This window comes from Panthera onca, chromosome A2 (genome assembly GCF_046562875.1).
Source record: "Panthera onca isolate mPanOnc1 chromosome A2, mPanOnc1 haplotype 2, whole genome shotgun sequence".
In the NCBI taxonomy this organism is placed as follows: domain Eukaryota; kingdom Metazoa; phylum Chordata; class Mammalia; order Carnivora; family Felidae; genus Panthera; species Panthera onca.
Window position 1 is genome coordinate 90,922,894 of NC_138340.1, and position 7,270 is coordinate 90,930,163.

A 7,270-nucleotide genomic window follows, 5' to 3' on the forward strand; every position below is an offset into this window, starting at 1 on the left:
AGATTACCTTTGGTATGGATGACTTTCTTCCTCCATGTTCCCTTTGTACTCAGGTGGTATCTCAGTGGTCCTGGTTCCTTGGGGAGGCAAGCCACAAATTAATTCCCAAATGGTTTGAACCTTGGTGATCTTAACTAAATGGGGCTGCTGTAGACTCCCATTAACTGTTATCATTGGATATTATAATCCTAGGATGCATTCCAGAGGAATTCCTGAGGTCCACTGTTGAAAATCATAGTAAACTTTTTGTTTGCCTTTGTGCTTCCTGGTCTGTTTATCAGGAGGAGCCCAAAAAGGCCGAATGGTCATCTCAGCATCTCAGTTCTCAGTTCAGTTGTCTCATCTGGTGGAATATTTCTCCACTAAATACTAAGACCTCCAAATTAGCAGAAGCTAAAGTAATGGACTTGGGAAGGGAATTTTTGTGCTTTGTCCATCCAGTATAATAATGAGAAATACCACCCCACTTCCCTCCTTGGTTTCTGGACCAATGCAGCCTGGTTTTAGGAGAAACAGCATCATATATTCGTCACCGGTTCAGAGAATATGCCTTATCCTAAAGGACACCAGCCTAATGTCACAGGGTACTGTTTCCCAGATGACACAGTAAATCAATTCCTTGGGTCATTCTGCTAGACCATAAGCCAGGTCATCTAGGTGAATGTTTTGTGGAAATACCAGTGAAACCCTACAGCACTGGCCTTAATTATGTTACTGTGAAATGAGCTTCTTGATTAAAAGCAATATTGTGTGGGGAAACATGAGGTAATAAGAGATGATGTCAATAAGGCATCAAGGCAACAGAAGCAGTATAATGGACCAAGAAAACAAACCATCAAGATTAGGTGTTTATTTCAGTGAGGATTAATGCTGTTCATTTAATAATGCAGGGGACCCAATATAATCAACCAGCAGTTAGGCTGGTCCCCTCATTATATCATACAATTTCAAGAGCTCACTATCCATCTCTACTGCTGGCAGATCGAGCATTCAGCCATGGTGGGAGATCCAAAACAGTCTTGGAGACAGGCAATCAAGTTTTTACTAAGCCATGTACAATCTACATCACTGTTGTGATGGACCACTGTTTATGAGCTAATTGACACAGTAAAGTAACCCGAGAAAGGAGTTGACTGACATCAACAGTGTGAGTCATCTGGCTCACCTGGCTATTGAACATTTGCTGAAACTTTGCATGGGACATTAATACTCCTACACGCTAGGCTATTTTCAAGAGATTCATTTACATAATTCATCCTCAACCCTCTTTATCAGCAAACCTCCGACCTTGTTCCTTCCAACTCCTTCACCAGATGCCAAATCTTTAGTATTACCCACGAACTGATGTATATTAGACATCATATTACCTTCTTCCAGGCAATGTTTATGCTAAGGGTGTATCCATTGGAAAAATTCCCTTTTCCATCGTCCTTCAGAGACACACATGATTTATCTGTTAATCAATATAAAAGCAGGGAAATAGTCTTTGAGTTTTCCAACATGTAATTGTAGGCCAAGAAGCACAAACTAAAAATCAAAGAAACATTAAACCACTTGGAAGCAGACTATTATGTTGAATGAAATAGTAAATGTCAATACAACTTTTTCCTATGAGACACACTGTTCAAAGAATTCTCTGCAATAACAAGCTTGCGTCTGAACCACATACCCAATATTTGCATGTCTATTAACTAAAATTGACATTACCTGGGACAAATCACTGCTGGCTCTAAAAGCTGAGCCATCAGGAATCCTGTGGCCTGACCATTCTTTAACCATTTTATCAACTGCCCTATTAAAAAGAAAGGCAAGTCTGACTGGCACGCACAGATTCTGCAAATCCATTTACCCAGATACTGGCAGATAAGAGCAGTGAAGGAAATAAATTTCAGCCCTTAAAGGTCAGGGATATGCAATTCTTACTTAGTGTGAGATGCTTCAGTCAAATAGTTTTTTGAAAGAGAAACTGGGTGAGTGGACGGCAGGGTTTTTTTTTTGTTGTTTTTTTTTTTTTTAAAGATTTTAAATGTTAAGCAACTGTAAAGAAGTCAACAGCTGCAGAACCACGGAACCTAAGAAGAGGATTGGCCTTTAAAGATCACTGAGCCAAATCCCATCCCAAATCCCCGAATCCTCTCTGCAAGCCTCCATCAAATGACTCTTCAGACTTAAAAAACTTCCGTCACTGAGAAATCACTACTTTCTCAGGCAGTCATCCTACCTTTGCATCAACTCTCACAGGACGAAAGTCTTCCTTCGGGGGAGCAAAAGGAAAAAAAACAAACATGTCTCAATGCCATAATCCTCACTTCAGGGCCTACACAAAACAAGCCTCTTTCCTTTTCCCACGGTGACCCTTCAAATAGCTTCCTCCTCTCACAACCTTCTCCAAAATAAACATCTCCAGTTTCTGCCATCATTTTTTACCTTGTTTGATTTTCTGTTCACCTCAATTTTCCAATAGTTCTCTCAAAAGTATACATTTAAACTGAAGTAATAGCATAGATTTAATCTCTGATAGAGTAGAAGTATAATTTCCCTTATTCTAGAGAGGCTGTAGTTCTATTTTTGCAATTTAATTCCAGGTAGACTTTCTACAAGTTACACTAATGTTCCCTGTAATTGCTAACACTCATCCACTAGGTGCCACGCACCTCAAAAAGGGCCTCACATCCATCATCTCGTTTACCTCTTGTGCCAGCCAACTATGAGGTAGGTACTATTTTTATCCCCATTTTCAAGTAAAGAAAATGAGACTTAGAAAGAATAAGTACAGGGGCGCCCAGGTGACCCTGTCAGTTGAGCATCCGACTTCGGCTCAGGTCATGATCTCCCGGTCCGTGAGCTCAAGCCCCACGTCAGGCTCTGTCAGGCTCTGTTCTGACAGCTCAGAGCCTGGAGTCTGCTTCAGATTCTGTGTCTCCCTCTCTCTCTGCCCCTCCCCTGCTCACGCTCTGTCTCTCTCTGTCTCTGTCCCAAAAATAAATAAACATTTTTTTTTTAAATTAAAAAAGAGTAAGTACCTTACTCAAGTCCAAATACCCCATAAATGACAGAATTTGGATTCTGCTCCAGGATTTCTGGAAAAGTCGTAGCTAATACCTATTGAGCACTTACTATGTGCCAGCACTGTGCTGAGACCTTACCTCAAATTGCTAAGTAGATAGTATTATTATTCCCATTTTATACATAGGGAAACTGAGGCTTAGAGAGGTGTAGCAAAATGGTTAGAAATTAAGAACTAGCTTATCCCAACAGGATTCCAGATTCAGGATTTTATATTTATCTCATAAAATTTATCTTACTGGATTCAGTCCATCCCTCTAGTCTGTCAAAATTTTTTAGAGATACTGATTTGATCCAAAGTATTTTTATCCTTGCTACTTTTTTACAACTGCAAGTCTCATGAGAAAGGTTTCCATGTGTTCAAGTTACCAACAAATTACACTGCATAGAATGAGGCCTCGGAAAGAGTTATCCACAACCACCAGAAACCTCTCCAGATGCCATAAATCTACTCGTCAGACCATATCCGCACTCATTCAAACTCTAATACACTATCTAATCTAGGCCATATTTCTTCATTTTGTCCACAAGAATGCAATGAGTTTGTTAAGTGTTCTACTGAAATATAGATTTGGTATCCCATCTCAAACTTAGAACCCTATCAAAAAGGAATATCATGTTCGTGGGAAGTAATTTAGAGATGGCAAATCCATTTTGGACCTTAGTGATTACCATTTCTGCTTCTAAGTATTTATTGTGTTTTCAGAAACAAAACACTAAATGAGATATATGTTGTTTTCATACTCGTGGTACTATATTTTTGTTCATGTAATTGGAGATAGCCCTTTCTGCACCGTCAAAATGCAGTTTGAGTTCCAGTGTCTTCCCACTCAGCCTTCTGAGTTGATTTTGGTCAGGCAGCATGACAACATGTTGCTTTTTATAATCCATGCTTGTGATCTTGGCTCTTGGGCATCTTTAAGATTGACAGTATTATTTTAGGGTTTTGTTTGCATTTCATATCTGGTTAAGCTGATACTTTCACTTTTTCCTTAATTGAATTACCATCACTGTAAGTGAATTACCTTCTCTTGAGAGTCTCCAGAAGCTTCTGATAGACAGATGCTTGGCACCTGAGTAATAATCCTTCAGGCCCAAGAATCTGTCATGTACTCTTTCCTGGCTTTGAAAGGCCATAATATGTTCCAGGGATTTGACAGTTTTCTACTATCTTTGATTTTGTTGTTTGGTGTTCAATAGTCTTTCTTTGTATAAAATGTTTTCTTTTACTTCTGTATTATAGTGGTTTTTTTTTTTTTAATTTTTAAAGCAACATTACAGATTCCAACCCAAGTTAATTCAAGCATTGAATCCTACCACATACGACTGTATTATCACTCACAAAGATAATGACCACTAAGAAGTGTAGGAAATGCACCATGTTCCTTTTTGACATTGCTTTTTAGGAAACACCCAGATTTCAAGTATGTCAAAACGTAAAAAAAAATACGTGACTCTGATAATTGAAGAAAACAATAGTTACACTAATTATTGAGGAGTTTAGGTTATAAACTGTGCTCCTATTTCAGAGCAGTACAAAAATGGAGAATTAGCAAGTGTTTTTCTGTCCTCCATTCCCTATCTACAGCCTCTAACAGGAGATAAAGTTGATTAAGAAGTGAGAAAGGTCACACATCTGTCTAGTATTATGAAATGCTTTGTATAACATACTGTGTATCTTTTAACTGAATACCAAAAATCCCCACATATTTTTGTAACTCTGGTGTCCTATCCCAATTAGCCTTATCTTAAATATATCTGTATGGCTATTCCCCTCGAAGAGATACAAAAGGTCACTTTCCTTTTCCAAAATACAGAATTATTCAACAGAGCTTAATAGCTGCACTGCTAATGTAATTCTTACTATACCTGAGAGAAAATACTGCTTGAGATAGATTTGGACCAACTTTCATTTGTAATGTTAATGTCTTTTGCCTGAGAAAACCTCAGCCGTGTCACTCCCCCACAGGCTGGCCGCAGCCTCATGAGGTTTTGGGACTGGAGTGGAGAACGATGCACATTCTCAGTTTGCATCAGTTCTGAAATAAAAATTACATTAGCCATTTGTAGTATGCCTATTAGTATTCCTTTGATCATTTCATGATCCCTAGCGTTTTTAAGTAGACCTTGAATTTCGATACCAGAAATCCTAATTGGCACTTAATGATTCTTTTTCTTATTAGAAAAGTGAGTTGACCTAAGACATTTATAGAGATGCTCTGTTAAACTAATATCCTAACAACAATAATAGAAAAGATAAAATGACTGAAACTGAACAAGAACCGGCCCAGTTCTTTCTCCTTAAAATGAGGGAAATATTAGTTTCTAAATAATGTGTCCTTAGGGTCACAACTCAGGCTTGAATCTTAACTTATGGAAGGAAATACCAAGATGTTGCTTCAAACCTATTCAGAAAATAAATAACATTTTTTCTAAGCTAAGGAAGAAAGTAATTATGTAAACAACATCCCACCATCATCAGAAACCCTGAATAAAATATCTGTATTTTGCTTGTCTCACACTCCCATACTTCATCCCATCCTCATTTACCCATTTATAATTTCAATCGATTAACTAAGTAAGTCTTGATTCCACTCTCAGCCTCCCGTAAATGACACATTTTAAACTGTCTAAAACCGACAGGTATATACATCTATTAATGACTCAGTCCCCCTACTAATTTAAGTTCAAATTGCTTGGCCTAGAATTCATGGCCCTTCACGCTCTGGCTTCAGCCTAACTTTCCATTCTTATCGTTAACCATTTCCTTAAAATCATTTATGATCCAGTCAAGCATATATATATATATATATATATATATATATATAGCCATTCCAAGCTTTTTTATCTCTACACATTTGTACATGCTCTTTGATTCTTCTACCTGGAATGAAGTTCCATTCATCTCTCTCTGTCTATCCTATAGACTAAGATAAAATAGCAACTTCTGTACAGAGATTTGCTTTAGTTCCCCAACTGGGTATGAGTATTTAGTTTATCCTGTCTCTATTGAATTTATCATTTACATCTATAAGTGATATAAAGGATTTTGATGTCCAGGGACCTTTCAATATACTTATTGGTACCTCCTGCAGTGTAGCACAGCATCTCACGGAATGCCCAGTAAATATGTATAAAATAGTGAATAATTGAATAAGTGTTTAGTCTATGATCTTATGTTTATAGTATCTATTATTCATAAAGGATTCCCCCATTTTTTCATGCCAATGCAAATTTATTATAGGAATAAATTATTTTCAAAGACTCTAAGAAATCTATTTTCCAGTAATATGATACACCTGACACATGACCAACCCTCCCACTGAAAATAATTAAAATAATTGAAAAAAATTTAAATACATCCCCATGTTAGCAAGAAAGTAAGGACCCTCAGAAACCCAAAACTATGTGAAAATAGAAATCCAGAGAGGTAACCTGAGCTTTGAATCTGGCTTTCACTTTGAGGACATTTGCCTATGAAGGTGAACTTGAGCTTCTGTATTTATAGGTAACAGGAGATAAATCCTGAGAGGCACCTGACCAAGATGAGGAATCTAACAGAAGATACCTTAATAAATCAGGTACCCCAGAGGCCTAAACCCTCGAGGTATATGTGAACTAGAAATAAATCCAGGAGACAACAAAGAAAATTGCCTATTATAAAATGTGGCATTGGGTAAAAGGAAACATTAAATCCTACCTTGGAATTCATATCCACAAGCTGGCCTTCACCTGATCTCATCCTACCTGGGAATATAAAAAAAAAAAATCTTCAAGCAAGAAAATGTAAAGTGTTCCTATGTTGGTAGAGTTCCATAAGGTTTGGCAGAAGCTAATACAAATAGTCACTGGAGGTATAAATTGCCAATACAGGACTTGAAATATTCAAACAGATAAAATTTCAAAAACTAAGAACTTATAGTTAAAACTTGCAAGATGCATGAGGAAACAGGCCACGTGGAGGGAGAGATAGGAGAAACAAAGTTAGATATGTAAGAACTTCAGATATTGTAATCAGAAGACAAAGAATAAATACTAAATATACCTAATCTATTTTAAAAATTAAAAGGGCCCTAAAGATAGAAAGGAAAAATACGAGAATACTTTTTTAAAGATTAAACTGATTTTAAAAGAAACGGGGGGGGGGGGGAGGAGGGAAAAAGGAACCATATAAGACACTTAGAAATTAAAAATATAAAAATTA

At 37.2% G+C, this 7,270-nt stretch overlaps 1 long non-coding RNA gene across 1 annotated transcript; it reads right to left on the minus strand.

Annotated features, from left to right (window-relative positions):
- LOC132674542 (uncharacterized) lies at window positions 1-6,827 on the minus strand. The gene is made up of 3 exons (XR_009608549.2): window positions 6,767-6,827; window positions 1,368-1,453; window positions 1-77 (listed from the first exon to the last, which is right to left on the minus strand). It is a non-coding gene; the product is annotated as an uncharacterized LOC132674542 (long non-coding RNA).
- Between the last annotated feature and the right edge of the window lie 443 nt (window positions 6,828-7,270).